Source organism: Papio anubis, chromosome 16 (assembly GCF_008728515.1).
Source record: "Papio anubis isolate 15944 chromosome 16, Panubis1.0, whole genome shotgun sequence".
Classification (NCBI taxonomy): Eukaryota; Metazoa; Chordata; class Mammalia; order Primates; family Cercopithecidae; genus Papio; species Papio anubis.
In genome coordinates, this window is record NC_044991.1 from 34,322,510 (window position 1) to 34,337,601 (window position 15,092).

At 48.8% G+C, this 15,092-nt stretch overlaps 1 protein-coding gene across 7 annotated transcripts in view; it reads right to left on the minus strand.

Moving 5' to 3' along the window:
• The window catches only part of APMAP (adipocyte plasma membrane associated protein), a 143,710-nt gene that overhangs the window by 41,475 nt on the left and 87,143 nt on the right, over positions 1–15,092 (minus strand). For all 7 annotated transcript variants that reach the window (XR_004178974.1, XR_004178971.1, XR_004178975.1 and 4 more), the window contains exons 9-10: positions 6,186–6,391; positions 3,494–3,637 (exon numbers count right to left, since the gene is read on the minus strand). The gene's annotated coding sequence lies outside the window, so the exon portion shown is untranslated. The remainder of the gene's footprint in view (positions 1–3,493; positions 3,638–6,185; positions 6,392–15,092) is intronic.

The window sequence follows — 15,092 nt, forward strand, 5'->3', positions numbered from 1 at the left end:
CCCCATCTCTCTTTGCACCACTTGTTGGGTGAATGTAGCAAGACCAAGTCACAGAGCCCTCAACATCCTTCTGTGGTAACCTGTCAATGAGAGGTACAACACAGACATGTCTGTTGGTTAGTCCAGTAACAGATCTCTCTGATGAAAGGATTTTAGAAGCCAAAAGAGCTCCAGGGGGTGGTCTGCCTATGTGGGGGTTCCTCACAGTTTTTCAGTGCCACAAGCACCCATATGTGCATCCACCCTGTAAAACTGATGTAGCGGCTTTCACTTATTAGCTAGGAAGGCACAAGACAGGGAGTCAGAAAGCTGGCCTGGTCACTGTGCCCCTTGAATAAGACACGGATCCTTTGGACAAATCACATCCCATCTCTGGGTCTCAGTTTCCTCATCTGTAAAATCAGGGGAGCAGACCAGGAGGTCTTTAAGACTCTTCCACGCCCCGGGGTTAAATGTCTTGCCATATCTGTTACTCTGAGTTACCTAAGGCAAAACCACTGAGTGAAAATAGGGGAAATTGCCCTGTAGCTAACTTATCTGCTCATTTTTTTATCTCAAATGATTGTTTTTACTCAACTGACTGAAGGGACTTGCTGCCTGGTGTTTTTAAATCATGACAATTTTAGAAATAATGAAATTATCTTTGCAAAATTTTGACAGTGAGAGAAATCTGACATAGTTCACACCATCTTGCTTCTAACTCCAAGCTGTCCTTGGTCATTCCTTGGCATAGGCCAAGCTAAGTTTGGAAGGAATTTAGTTTATAGTTTAACCTTAAAACAAGGATGATAATTGTCCTTCCCAAAACTAAACCACCTTTGTAAAACTAATGAAAGGCCACAGTTAGGGTTATAAGGGGGATTAAGATATAGGTGTAGTTAACTAATACCAGTCATTGTTCTAGAGGTCACAAGATTTGCAACTTAACCAACTGCTGCTGCAGATGACATCACTACTGTAGAACTTAAGATTGGTCTTTTGAGATAATTTTCAGATTTTTGCATTCTGGCAACTGACTGACCCCACCCAGAGGTGAACTCATGACTCATGACCCCATCAGTCCTGTGGTCCCCATCCAGAGGCAGACTCCATGAAGGAGGACCATTTTCCACACCCCTGTGATTGCATCCCAGCCAATCAGCAGCACCCATTCCCTAGCCCTCTGCTCCCCAGACTATTCTTGAAAACCCCTGACTCTGAGCCTTCAGAGAGACCTGAGTAAAACCTTCACCTTCCATATGGCTGGCCTGGCCTTCATTAAGCTCTTCTTTTCTTCAATACCTTGGTCTCAGTGAGCTGATCTGGTTTGTGCTGTGGCAGGAAGCACCTGTCGGGTGATTACAGTAATACATGAAAGAGGAGAGCCCAGCCTCTGAAGGAGGAGATGCTTGGGATTGTTATGCTAATGGATCAAAAATTAAGGAGAATGAGCTCCAGAACAGCCCTGAAGCACCATCCCTGGGCTCTCTGAGCCACCTACTCTGTATCCGCTCCCTTCCCACATCTGGTCTTTAAACACCTGCAGGGCAAGTGACACGCTCCGCTCCGTGGCCTCCTGAGTTCTGTGAAGACTTCTCCAGAGTCCGTCCTTGCCCGCTACCCGGGGCCAGACGTCCCTAAAGAGCCCACTGCCCAGCGCTCAGGGCTGTGAAGATGGTGACTGAGGAGGGGCCGTCCCACCCTGAGGAGTGGGAGTGAGTAGGTGTCATCTTCAGGCTTGTTGCGGGTAGGGGGCTGCCATTATCACACCGTCACCTTCGGACGGAAGATAAAGGACGTGCCCCCAACACAAGGGGTGAGGGAGGCCCTGCAGCCCTGGGCGCTGAATCCTTCTCCATATTCCAGGGCACAGAGCAGGATGAGGTGAAGGATGCTGCAGAGGTGCGGAGGTCCCAGGGAAGAAGGCGAAGGAGCAGACGGGGGCGCCTCTAGCACTTCCTTCTGTCTGGGTGTGGCCTGAACTCTACATCACACCTGCCCAGCGACTTGGGGCAGAGGATACGTGGTTTGTGCCCATTTACAGCTTTTCAACCTGCTAATCCTCCATCGGGAAATATTGCTTGTCCACAGAAAGTTGCCTTGCCTCTCGCGAATGTGAAAGACAAGCCACGTCAGCTCTGGCACCATCATGCCACTGCAGGTCCCTGCCCTGCTCTCTCCTCCGGAGCCCTCAGAGTCAGCTAAGCGCACGCACGATGCCTGCTCTCCACACCAGGCGGTGCCACCCTCCAACGCAGCCCCGCGCCCCACATGCAGTTCCTCTAACGATTGACCTACCCGTTTTTGAAAATCTGATGTTTAAGAAATGTGAAATTAAAGATTTCTAACCAGGTACACAATTGTCCATTCTTTCACAAATAACAAAGAGACGACTTTGCGATTTGGGTTTCCACAGCGCCCCACATAGAGAGGGGGCTTTCCCGCCCCTCCACGCTCTTGTCCTGAAGGAAATGGGCGGTGCACGTTCTTCCAACTTCCAAATCTGTCAAATGACTGGAAGAGGGACCAAAATCACGAGTTAGATCGGGTGCATGGAGGCTAGCTGGCAGTGCACCGACCGCAGGACCTCCGCCTGCGCACTTACTAGGGGCTGTTAGGACAAAAGGAAGGCCCTGCTACCAGCATCCTGGTGCCCAAGGTGGAGCGCTAGGAGGTCCCGAGATACTGAAAGGGGGGTTCACAGGGGTACAGACCAACCCCAAAGGAAACTCCCTAGCGCCTAGTCCCTGCACCCTTGAGGGAAGCCGCCCCCAGGCCCTGTTCTAGTCAAAGTTGATCGGCAGCCTATAGGCTGACCCTCGCAGGACCCACCACAGGGAGGGACACAGGCAGACTCTCGCGGGACCCACCTGGCCGAACCCACCACGCGGGAGGGGCACAGGGCTGGGAGGCAAGGCGCATCTATTGACAGCAAATCAGAGAGGCCCTGGTAGGCTAGCATTGGGCCAAAAATCACCTGATGTGAGGTCCTGCATTTGACCTCAAACATCAATTATACAGAAATGATATGGAAGAGATTCAAATTTTCAGCAGTTCCTGTGGAAATGCAAAACACTTTTAACTCCTCAGAAGCTTCCATATGAACCAACACTGCCTTGGCTATTAGAACTGTTAGTGCATGAACTGGGGCATCTGCAGAGGCTCCAAGGAATTCTGTGGCTGCCGCCAGTCACCTCCCTGCCTCTGCCTCCATCACCCTCACATCACTAGTATCCACTCTGTCTTCATCTTGCAGTTCATACCTGAGCTTCAAACATGTTTCAACTACCTGCAAGGCCTTTCCGCCTGAGCATCTCACAGACCCCTAAAAGTGAACATGGCACCCACTGTGCACCTGCCACAATCACGCCATGACCGTTCCTGTCAAGCCAGCAGCCCAATTCCCATGGCTCCAGATGGCCCCAGCACCAGCACAGCTCCCAGCCTAGATGCTTGAGCGTTGTCTCAAATCTGTCCCTGTTCCTCTTCCTTGCTCTCTGCCAACTCCACTTACCATATGGCATCCTCTGCTGACCAGTGACTGCCCGCCCTGGCTCTGGCCTCCAGCATCTCCTGCCATCAGCATCCCCTGCCTGGACCACAGCAACAGCCTCCCATTTGGTCTCTTTTCTTCATTTCACTTCCTCTGGTCCATTCACTGAAGAGCAAGCAGAATTATTTTTCAAAATGCAATTCCAATTGTTATCACACCCCTTCTCCACATTCCTCCACTCCTGCAGAGTCAACCCAAATCCTGCAGCAAGGCTTCTGCAGGCCCTCGAGACCCAGCACCTGCACCCTCTCCCAACCTGCCTGCCACTCCCAGTCCATGAATGCTGTACATTCGTCCCTACCACACTGTCAGTAGGCACTGTCAATAGGCACTCCCATTTCAGCCCACCCCAGCCCCTTGGTAAGTCTCCACCCCTCCTAGCAAACGTCAATTCTGTGAAGAGCTCCCCACTCCAAAAGCAATCTTCTCCCCTCCGCTTGAATGTTCTCCAGTGATGGCACTCATTACACTATATATGAATTTCTGCTTACATGTCAGTCTCAGACACAAGACTGAGCAACTTGAGGGCAAGACCATGTCTTGTTTCTGTAACCCCAGCAACAGGCTCAGAGTCTTCAAATGCTTACTAAAGAAAAGTTAGTTAGCTAGTAGTTAGTTAGTTAGTTAATGCCTAAATAAATGGCTGGATGGATGGAGGGAGGTTTGGGTAGATGGAGGTTTCAGTGGAGGGAGCTAGGGGAGGGAGTTTTGGGTGGAAGCAGGTTTGCAGGGAGGGAACTGTGGGTGGGTGGGTGGATGGACGGATGGATGGGTGGATGGATGGATGGATGGGTGGGTGGATGGATGGATGGACGGATGAGTGAGTGGGGTCTACCCTCCATTCCTTTATATACTACATTGCCCCCTCCTGCTGCACTAGCTACATCTCCATCAGGCATCTTCTCCTGGTGGCTTTTATAGCAGCAGGTGCTGTCCTTCCAAAGCCAGCCCAGGGACCACCAGAGTGCAAACATGCATATGGCAGGCAGCTCTAATAAGACCCCAAAGGCAGAGGGAGCTTTGGGGCACAGCAGAGTGCCGCCTCTTGAGCTGCTTATGGGAGCTGTGACCCCAGCTGCTGGAAGAAGAAGGGGGCCTTTCCAGATGGGTATGTGAGCCGCAGAGGAGTCCCTAAAGGAAGTCCTCAGGACCAGAGGAGTCATCATATCACTGTCTCCAGTTGGAAATTATCCCTTGGAGGAAATGGGATAGAGGGAATGACACCCAGAAGAGGAGAGGCAAAGCAACTTCCCTGAACTTTTCATAGCCTGCAACTGCCAAGCAACCAGTGACACTGGAAGCCATGCTGAATAATGAGCAGGGAGCAGTGACTGTGTGCAGATCTATTATATTGAAAAATGGAAGGGAATTTTATTGACTACTAATCAAAATTTTATCCCCTTTCAGAGCATCTGGCAATGCAGCATAAGCACTCATTACATGTACAGGACTCAAAATATATGGACAATCAGTGTATTTTTATCCTTTGAGAAATACTCAAAGGACATAACACCCAGGTCTTGGGAAGTTTCCAGTGATTGGAAGACATTCTAGTGGTGTTTAAATGCCAACATCCAGAACGCCTTCAAAGGTCTGCACTTTTGTAGGTTGTCATTTTGTGCAGTACTATTTACTTATCTCTCATGACTTAAAAGCAAGAGTTACTTGAATTCTGGTTGAAGCTTTTTTACAACAGCTATCAAGAGACATTTTTGTGTTAAGGCCCTTCGTTTTGTTGTCTGTTATCTTGGCAAATCAGAGAGGCAATAAGATGCCAGCAGAATAGATCTAAAAGTGAAATATTTTCTAAGGAAATATTATGATATTGTAAGTCAAGTCCCATCTAATTTAATACATGGTTCCGGTTTCTATTGGCCTTGGTTAATAGTCACTCAAAGTGAAGGAAAATGGATAGAAAGAACAGACAAAGAGAGAATAAAGAAATAGCTGCCATTAGGGTACTAATGTGGCCATTTTACAGACATAGAAACCAAGATTCGGAGAAATTTTTAAAGGGTAGCCCAAGGTCACACAGCTATTGAGTTGTAAGGCCAGAATGCGAGCCCGGACTTACCATATCTCTGAAGTGGGTGAGGAGGAGGATTTGCAAGGAGAAAGCAGTTGCAAAGCCCCCACAGGGTAGCATGGGCCCTGGGGTCTGGCTGAGGCGGAAGGGGTTGTGGGGGCAAGAAGCTTGTCTAACACTACAACCTGCCAGAGAACAAGGCCAGAGGCTCTGCCGTACAGCAGGGGAAACTGACACAGCTCTGACGCTGAAAGGAGAACTTGGAGCTTTGAAAGAGAAAGGCCTGCCTGCCGAGAAGACAACACCTCCGTGGTCTGGGGCCGGAAGTCCCATTGCCTCTGTGGTGGAAAAGTACAAACTGAAAATCCAGGTTAAGGTAGACCTAGATCCGCAGTCTCCAGGCACCTGACAGACACAAACTTACATCCTGCCTGGAGGTATTTTCAACACAAACCACAAAGAATCCCCACAGATAAACTTGAAACACTGGCATCCCAGGTGATGCTGGCACTGCTGGTCAAAGACCACACCAACAGGCACAGCTGACGTCACCTCCGAGAGCCTGCTGTGTGCCATACATCATGTGAATTAATTAACAAGTGGGCGTTCACTTAGCCGAGTCCTTACCAGAACTTCAAAGCAGATGATACTCTTCCCACCAGGAGATGCTGCCTTAGAGAAGGCAGTGTGGTTTGCCATAGCAGGATAAACACAGGCCCTGGAGCCAGAGATCCCAGGGGCGTGAGCAGGCCACTCAGCAGGCAGAAAGTGCTACATGCCACTCTCTCCAGGCTCTCAAGTGGGCATCTGGCATGAAGGTCATCAGCAAATGTCTAGGGAATGAAATGATCCAAAGAATTAATGCAAGAATAACATATAACAGACACATATGTAACATAAGGCTACAGAGACTTGAAACTAAAATGATAAGAAAAACCTATTGTGGCAATGCTAACATCAGACAAGAAGCAGTAATACAGATAAGGGACATTCTAGAATGACAGAAGGTGACAACCAAACAGAAATGCAATGTTCTAAACTTGTGGCATGAAATAACATGCATCCTAAGCAAAACCTGGCATAACCAAAAGGAACAGTAGACAAGTCCATGACCATAGTGGTAGATTCAAACCTCTCTCTATATATAACTGACAGAACAAGAAGGGAAAAATCAGCAGAGATCTAGAAGAAACAACACAATGACCCAACTTGACCTGAATTCCAACAACTGCAGAGTGTGCATTGCTTCCAAGAGCACTTGGAGCATTCGCAACACTCAACAAAGTTCAAAGGACCAAAGTCATACAGAGGACATACACCATGAAACTAAGCTAGAAATCATTTAAAAATAACTAGAAAATCCCCATATGTTTGGATATTATGCAATACACTTCTAAATAACATGAGTCGATACATCTTTTCAGCCAAATTTCTCTTGTAAGCATTTGTACTAACCTCAACTCTCATGTTTAAGAAATTCCATTTCCCCACATCCCTGTCACTGCTTGATGTGGTTTGGCTCAGTGGCCCCACCAAAATGTCATCTCAAATTGTAATCCCTGCTTGTTGAGGGAGAGACCTGCTGTTCTGGTGATAGTGAGTGAATTCTCACAAGATCTGATGGTTTAAAAGTGTGGGATTTTCTCTCTCTCTTTCTCGCCACCTTGTGAAGAAAGTGCCTGCTTCCCCTTTGCCTTCAACCATGACTGTAAGTTTTCTGAGGCTTCCCCAGCCACGCAGAACTGTGAGTCAATTAAACCTCTTTTCTTTATAAATTACCCAGTCTCAGGTATTCCTTATAGCAGTGTGAAAATGGTCTAATACAGGAAATTGGTACCAAAAGTGGGGCACTACTATAAAGATAACCTGAAAACGTGGAAGCAACTTTAGAACTGGGTAATGGGCAGAGGTTGGAATAGTTTGGAGGGCTCAGAAGAAGACAGAATGATGTGGGAAAATTTGGAACTTTCTAGAGACTTGTTTGGACCAAACTGTTGATAGTGATAGGGACAATGAAGTCCAGGCTGAGGTGGTCGCAGGTGGAGATGAGAAACTTATTGGAAACTGGAGCAAAGGTCACTCTTTCTATGCTTTAGTAAAGAGACTGGCAGCATTTGCCCCTACCCTAGAGATCTGTGGAACTTTGAACTTGAGAAAGAAGATTTAGGGTATATGGCAGAAAACATTTCTAAGCAGCAAAGCATTCAATAAGGGACCTGGCTGATTCTGAAAGCATTTAGTCATACACATTCACACAAAGATGGTTTGAAATTGGAACTTTTACTTAAAAGGGAAGCAGAGCATAAAAGTTTAGAAAATTTGCAGCCTGACCACGTGGTAGAAAAAAAAAAAATTTCTGGGGAGAAATTCAAGCTGGCTGCAGAAATTTGCATAAGTAACAAGGACCTGAATGTTAATAGCCAAGACAATGGGGAAAATGTCTCCAGGGCATTTCAAAGTTCTTCATAGCAGCCCCTCCCATCACAGGCCTGGAGGCCTAGAAGGAAAAAATGGTTTGTGGACAGGCCCCAGGCCCTGCTAATCTGTGCAGCCTTGGGACATGGCATCCCAAGTCCCAGCTGCTCCAGCTCTAGCCATGGCTAAAAGGGGCCAAGGTACACATTGGGCCATGGTTTCAAAAGGTGCAAGCCCCAAGCCTTGGAAACTTCCACATGGTGTTGGACCTGCAGGTGCACAGAAGACAAGAGTTGAGATTTGGAGCCTCCGCCTATGTTTCAGAGGGTGTACAGAAATGCCTAGATGTCCAGACAGAAGTCTGCTGCAGGGGTGGAGCCCTCATGGAGAACCTCTGCTACTGCTAGGGCAGTATGGAAGGAAAATGTGGGGTTGGAGCCCCCACAAGGAGTCCCCACTGGAGCACTGCCTAGTGGAGCTGTGAGAAGAGATCTGATGGTTTTATAAGGGGATCCCTCCTTCGTTCACTCACTCTTGACTGTCACCATGTAAGATGGGCCTTTGTTTCTTCTTCAACTTCTGCCATGATTATAAGTTTCCCTAGGCCTCCCCAGCCATTTGGAACTGTGAGTCAATTAAACCTCTTTTCTTTATAAATGATCTAGTCTTAAGCACACAGTTCTGGAGACTGGGAAGCCATGGCACTGGCATCTTGTGGGGATCTCCCTGCTACAGTTTTACATAGCAGAGGGCATCATGTGGAGACAGTACAAGATTGTGCCAGATCAGGTCTTTCTTCCTCTTCTTATAAAGCCACTGGTCCCATCATGGGGGCCCCACCCAAATGACCTTTTATAACCACAATCACCTTCCAAAGACCCTACCTCCAATAAACATATGGATTTGGGGACTAAGTTTCCAACACCAAAAGTTTGGGGAACACATTCAAACCATAGCAGTCCCATATCCTGAAAGGCTCCTTCTGGCCCAAGTCTCAGGTGTGTGAGTAGAGCCAGCCCTGCAGGTGTGAGAAATTGTTTCCCTTACCCATAATATGGGAAACCCAGGCATGGATGCATGTGTGGTGTCAGGTGAGCTCTACAGGGTCAGATGTATGAGAGGGTTTTGCTGTGGTGTGTGAGGGCATGTGACATCTCCACAGTGGGACAACCAGATATGGAGTCACAGATGTTCATGTCCCTGGCCCAGCTCCTGCCCTCAGGAAACACAGAGTGGGAAGGGAGGCAGAAATCACACAGGAAAGGTGATAACAAGGTAGAAGACAGGTGTCCTTAAAGTGTAGGCACAGAGAAGGGTCTAGGGTCATCCACAGGAGAGTTCCTCCCTCTAAAAGAATCAAGGGCATCTGGTAGGGAAGCTGAGCCTCAAAAGGCGTTGGTCGGGAACATGGGGATAGAAGGGAGCAGAAGGCATGGATGGAGGAAGCATGTGTGCATAGGTGTACAGGTGGGCACACATTAGCATATGTGCTGGTTATCTCCTGCTACAAAATAGATTACCCCAAGCCTATTGGCTTAGCACTCTAAGCATGTACTATTTCACACAGCATCTGAGGGCAGGGATTGGGTGTGGTTTAGTTGGGTGTTGAGTTTCTGACTTGGGGTCTCTCACAGGTTGGTGGTCAAGGTGCAGCTGGGACTGTGGTCATGGAAGGCTTGACTAAGCAGGAGAACCCACATCCATGGCAACTCACTCACAGAGCTGTAGACAGATAATCTCAGCACCTTGCCTCCTGGACCTCTCTGTACAGTGGTGGATCAGATGAGAACTGATCAGCACATGCTGCAAGGAAGCCTCCTGACATGGGAAGGAACGGCTGGAAAGGGAGACAGGGAGTTGTCATCACTCCCACTCTGGGCCAGAAGTGGTGTCAGCTCCCACCAGCCACACCAGGCACTGAGGAGAGTCCTTGAAGAATCTGGCCCCATTTGTGGAAACGTCAGCCCTCAACTAAAGGCCTCTCTTACTTGTTCCACTAACAATGTTTAAAAGCCAGACCCAAATAGATCCAACCATTTCCAAATAACTTCATTGCATCCTGGAAAAAAGCTCAAAAATATTTTAGAAATACATAAGTGCCCAGCAGCCAACAAGGTAAAATTCACAATCTATGACTGCCAATCAAAAATTACCAAGCACATAAAGAAACAGGAAAATATGACCTATAACAAACATCAAAAACTACAAAATACTTAGTGATAAATCTGGGGGAAAAAAGGTGGCGATGACCCATTGATTCTCCTCCCAGGTGTCCTGAGGAAACACACAGGGATGTTCTTCAGGTGTTGTGATAGCATTCAAGACAACCCGCATGCCACCATCTGAAGGAGCGAGTAACTGAATGTCAAAGGCACATAAAAAGACTAACAGCCGACTGGGAACAGTGGCTCATGCCTGTAATCCCAGCACTTTGGGAGGCTGAGGCAGGCGGATTGCCTGTGCTCAGGAGTTTGAGACCACCCAGGGAAACATGGTGAAACCCCGTCTCTACTAAAAATACAAAAAGATTAACCAGATGTGGTGGCACACACCTGTAGTCCAGCTACTTGGGAGGCTGAGGCAGGAGATCACTTGAGCCCCGGAGGTAAAAGTTGCAGTGAGCCAAGATTGTGCCACTGCACTCCAGCTTGGGCTACAGGAGAAAAAAAAAAAAAAAAGACTAACAGCTACACAAAGCAATGCCGGAGGCCCATGAAGGACTGTGGTTAATCTGAAGAGCATCAGGCTGAGAGCAGAGGTAAGAAATAGGAGATAGGTAGTACACTTGCATTCATTGAAAACACACAGACAGACCCTCACATCTCACAGAGTTTCAGAGTGGAAATGTGTGGGGTGGGCTGGGGATGGTGACATGGGAGGAGTGGAGCTGGGGGCAGACAGACTCCATGGAGCAATGACACAGAGGCACTGCCAGCTCTGCAATGCCCAGCAGGCTCCACAGCCCCAGGGCCCCTCTCCACATGCACAAGGTCACTGCTGATCCATCTTGAGGGTCCTCTGACCCTCAAGGGATGAGAAGATGGCAAGAGATACTGACAGGTGAGTTTATAAATGAGTGTTGGTCTGAACAATGAGAACACTAGGACACAGGAAGGGGAACATCACAGGAAGGGTCTGGTGTGGGGTGAGGGGAGTGGGGAGGGATAGCATTAGGAGATATACCTAATGTAAATGACGAGTTAATGGGTGCAGCACACCAACATGGCACATGTATACATATGTAACAAACCGGCATGTTGTGCACATCTACCCTAGAACTTAAAGTATAATAAAATAAAATAAAATAAAATAAAATAAATAAATAAATAAATGTGTTTTGGTCACAATAGCTAAATTTTAAATAATGCAGAATTATTGACACATAACGGACATCAGACTCTCTGTGCCTCCCAGGAGGAGACGAAGGTCAGTCTTTATCAGCTCTGCCCTGTGCATGTGCACACCACACCTGCCTGCAGCAAAAGCATCTAGAAGAGGTTGAGGCTCTCCATCTCCCACACTTCTTCATGCCACAAGCATTGCCGGGCACTTCCTGTGTGCACAGCACCCCTTCCAGATCCATCCCTGGCCTCCCAACGCCTTCAGTCTGGCTACAGAGAATGGCTCAGGGTCTGGTGAGGGCTATAAGGGATCCACCACGGAAGCCCCGGGGGAAGGCTCGCCTCTCACGCACTCCTCCATGTAGCTAGTTTGAGTCCACGTGTGTCAGACGCTGAGCTTGATGCCCACTCGGTGAGGAACAAGATAACCCAGACATGCTTTATGCCTGGCAGCCTGTGAAGGATGCTTTGGACAACGCTGTAGATTGAGCCACAGTGGGCAAAAACCAGTCAGCTGAGCTCCAAGATGTCCCTTGGGCCATGGGCAGATTAGCACTGCCTGGGAGTACCTGCCCCAGACCCCTCGGGCACAGAGATACCACCCAACTCAGGCCACTTCTGCTGGTACCCTATTTGCTAGCCTGCCCATGCCACTGTCACTCATGGAGTCTCTCCCTGTGGCATCAAGTCCTCCCAGTGCCAGAGCCAGGTCTGTCCAGAGCAGGAGGTGGATCAGCTACCTCTGCCCACCAGGCAGGAGCCAGATAGACTTGGAGTGGGAGTTTCAGCTACCCCAAAACTCAGCCACTTAAATTTACGGTCACTTTATTTGCCAGGATTCTGCAAGCAGGGCTGGGTTCTGCTGGGGACATCTCCTGCTGGCCTGGCCAGCAGTCAGGCACATGCTGCCTAGAGCCAAAGGGTCACTGGGGCCAGGCTCAGCTGGGAGGCTGGGGCAGCTGCACCTCACTCTCTCCACAAGTCTCGGGGTTCAGCACACTATGTGGCAGCTCAGGCTCCCCCAGTGCAAAGGCAGAAGCTTAGGCCTCCTCGAGCTTAGGCCTGGAACTGGCACACTTCCCTGTCACTCCCTCCTGCTTCATTGGTTACAGTGAGTCACAGGACAGGGCACCCCAAAGCAGAGATACCAGGAGGCTTGCTTGCTAGTGACCCCAAAGTTACCGACTCCAGCAGAACATGCCCCTAAACTTGGAGCATCCCTGCTCCCTCCTACCTGCCCCTGCTCCCCCACTGTGGCTGCATCCCGGTCACCCCGCAGAATCCCATTCCCCTTTGGGCAGAACCTCTGCCCTAAACTTCAGGCCACTCCCTAATGGTCCACCAGGTCTTGCCAACCCTCTCCTCCCAGGCGATGGTGGTTGTGGCCAGACTGAGTCTCAGAGCGGCTTGGTTCCTACTGGCCTGAAAATGCCTGAGTCTCATTGCTGCTAAGCCCCTGTTCCCCACTGTGCCCACATACCCTGCCCCCCCACACACACACAGAGGAGGAAGTGCTGATGGGGTTGGCCAGGGTCAGGCATTCATGAGGTCCATGTGACTAGTGGGCAGGGCTCCCATGCCTTCAAACTCACCATCCTCTCATGACTCTAAGGTTCCACTTTTGCTTCTCGGTCGTCGCGTCTTCTTCCCGCCCACCCATCAAGCTGAGCAAACCTGTCCTGAGATTCACATTGGGTTTGAGGTAGATGCCTGCTTGGGCCTCCAGTGTCAGCTACGTTTCCAACTCATCCTCCTCCAGTGGCCCTGCATGAGGAAACAGTGTGGGTGTCTGCAACCCTTTGTTACCACCACACCCTGAAGAACCTCTCCTGAAGAAAGGCACTTGACATTTAATACTCAGAGTTCACAGAAAGGACGTATCTCTCAGCTGATTTTTTAAATGCAATCATGCACTGCATGACGACCTTTTGGTCAACAACAGACCACACATAGGATGGTGGTCCCATAGATTATAATATGGTATTTCTACTGTACCTTTTCTATGTTCAGATATGCCTAGATACACAAACACTGACCATTTTGTTACAGTTACCCACAAGAGTCAGTACAGGGACATGCTGTACAGATTTGCAGGGTGGGAGCAGTAGGTCATACCATACAGCCTAGGTGTGCACTAGGCTCTGCCATCCAGGTTTGTGTAAGTACACTTCAATGTTCATACATTAACAAAATCACCTAAGGACACATTTCTCAGAACATATCTGTCATTGAGTGATTTATGTCTGTACTTTTTTTCTGAAACAATTTTTATTAAGACATAATTCACATACTGTGGAATTCACCCTTTCAAAGTATAAAATTCAGTGGGTCTTAGTATATTTACAAGGTTGTACAACTATCTAATTCTAGAACATTTTCATCAAAGAAATCCCATCCTCATTAGCAGTCACTCCTCCGTCTCCAGCCCTGGTGACCAGCAATCCACTGTCTGTATCTATGGATTTGCATACCAGAGGAATTCCACAATAAGTAAGCCTTTTGCATCAGGCTTACTTATCTTAGCATCAAGAGTTATTCATGCTGGTGCATAAGTCGGTACTTTGTTCCATTTTATGGCTGGGTATTTCCTCCTATGGCTATTCCACATGCTGTTGATCCATTCACCAGATGAACACCTGATCGGAGCTGTCCCCACCTCTTGGTTACTATGAACAATGCTGCTATGAACGTTCACGTACAAGGTTTTGTGTGAATGCACATTTTCCATTCTCTTAGATGCATACGTAGGAGCGGACTTGCTGGATGGGCTTAACTTCTTGGGGAACCGCCAAACTCTTTTCCAAAGTGGCTGCACCACTCTCATTCCCAGCAGCAGTGTCCAAGGGCCCTGATTGTCCTACATCCTCAGCAACGCTTGTTACCGTCCATCTTTCATATCATAGTTCTCCTAGCAGGCCTCACGGAATTACAGGGAACATTTTATTTTTACATCCCAAAAATTCAGTACACAAGTTTTAACAAAATTATGGGCAAAAAAAGTCTCAAGCCACTTTCCAAGTACAATTAGTAGAATATGTGAATCACATGTGATGTTTACAACGACATGACTTCTCTACCCCGCAAGCTGTTCTCCAACGCGGCCCTGACACTGCTCCACTGAGAGGGCCCTCCTCCCTGGACCTACCGACCAATGGACAGAGGTGACGTGATGTGACTTTGAGACACATCCTAAGGCGAGGCAGCTCCACCTGTTCTCTGCAGCCCTCACTCCTGGAGCCCTGGCCATGTCAGAAGTCCCGCTGTGATGAGCTGCCACACACAGAGCCCCCGAGAGGGTGCTGGGGGATGATGTGGCCCCCCGCTACCAGACTTGGGCTCTCCCAGCTGAGGCCCCAACACTGTGGAGCAAAGTCCAGCCAGCCCCTGTGCCCTCCCCAGCCCAGACTCACAGAAGCTGTGAGCACAACAAAATGGCCATCCTGGGCCCCTCGGTGTGGAGTCAGCCTTCACACAGTGACACTACGCAGCTGCAGTGCTGATTGCCCTGCACAGGGCTGCTCCAAGGGCAGAGCAGTCACCCCTTGTGGCCCTTGCACAGCTGTGCTGAAGTCATGTGCTGGTGACCACGTGCCAAACATGGGACATCACAGCCCCACAGATTCTCCCTCACCAGGAGGCACGATCTCGCATTTCAGTTACGTTTGGGGGACTTGTTCAGGGATCTTAATTATAAAAGAGCACTTTATCGTGTTTTAGATACATTTTGGGGACTTGCATGGAGGGTTTGGGGCAACAAGCAATGCATTATCATTTTTCC